The sequence below is a fragment of the Nannospalax galili genome, unplaced genomic scaffold, assembly GCF_000622305.1.
Source record: "Nannospalax galili isolate Female #2095 unplaced genomic scaffold, S.galili_v1.0 scaffold383, whole genome shotgun sequence".
Taxonomy (NCBI): Eukaryota; Metazoa; Chordata; class Mammalia; order Rodentia; family Spalacidae; genus Nannospalax; species Nannospalax galili.
Genome location: NW_008351346.1, coordinates 3,928,743 through 3,930,280, shown reverse-complemented (window position 1 = coordinate 3,930,280; position 1,538 = coordinate 3,928,743).

Genomic DNA, 1,538 nt, shown 5'->3' with positions numbered 1-1,538 from the left:
CCAGCATCATTCTAATACCAAAGTCAAGTAAAGATACAACCAAAAAAGAAAACTATAGACCGATATCCTTAATGAACATAGATGCAAAAATTCTCAACAAGATACTTGAAAACTGCATACAGACACACATCAAAAAGATCATCTGTTGGGAGCTATTAGTATAAGCACAGCCATTATGTACATTGAGCTTGGCAGGCTTGCTTGTTTATTTTATGATCTTTCACCTTGACTCAGGAGTTTGTGTGTTTTCACACAAGTACCGAATTGTTCTGCCAAGTCAGGAAGAATGTGTTGATAATTTAGGGAAGATAGCTAAGTGGTTGTATTCACAAGTATTTGACCATTCCTTGACCTCAGATAAAGGTGGGAAAAAAGAGATGTTGAAGCTAATTCAGCTAAGCAAACTGTTGCTATCTGATGTTCTACTGTATAAGATGGCTGAGCTAAAATAAACCGGGGTTGCAGTCTCTACTGACAGTCCTCCCAAGTATCTCTCTCTCACTCTTGTTTTTCTTTCATCCTCACTCCCCCTTTCAGATACTGTTCACCTTGGTTGGCTGGTACCAGCAGGTGGCACCTGAACAGGAACCTGGAAAATGGGGAAGAAGTGAAGGACATCGCTGGAGAAACTAGGTGAGTGTACTCAGTAAGATTGGGGAGTGGTGAGTATTTATCTTGGGAGAAGATGGGGCAAGGAAACAGTAGCTTGCTCTTTGTACATATGTTAAAGAATATGCTTTGGGCCAGAGGAGCAAAAGTGGAACATAAGCAACTTGTAAATTTTCTGGACTTTGTAGAAAAGGTTTGTCCTTGGTTTCCTGAACAAGGTACACTGAGTTTAGATGTGTGGCTACAAGCTATTGGTCAACAATGACCTGAGTTGGAGCTAATTATTAATGGGAAAAGATTTAAAGGACTTTTGGACACTGGGGTGGATTTATCTGTAATTTCAGAAGAACAATGGCCCTCAGCCTGGCCAAAGCATAACTCCATGACAAATTTGCAGGGCATAGGGCAAGGTCAGAGTCCATATCAAAGTAGTGATGAGCTACATTGGAAGGACCTGGAAGGACATAAAGGTTCTTTTACTCCCTACATTGTGAAGGAGTTTCCCATCAATCTTTGGGGGAGGGATGTGATGAGTAGAATGGGGGTCTATTTGTATAGTCCTAATGAGCAGGTTTCACAGCAAACGTTTAATCAAGGAATGCTTCCACAAGCCAGACTAGGAAGAAATGGGCAGGGAATTCAGGCACTGTTACAAATGTGTCCAAAATTAGATACGAAAGGGCTAGGATATTTTTAACAGAGGCCATTCAACAACCTGCACCTCATGCTGATGCTATAACATGTAAATCTGAAAAGCCAGTATGGGTGGATCAATGGCCTTTTACCCAGGAAAAAATAAAAGCCGCTGAGCAGTTAGTGCAGGAACAGCTTGATAGCAGACATATCGAACCTTCTAATTCACCCTGGAATTCTCCTATTTTTGTGATTAATAAAAGGTCAGGCAAATGGAGATTGTTGCAAGACTTGAC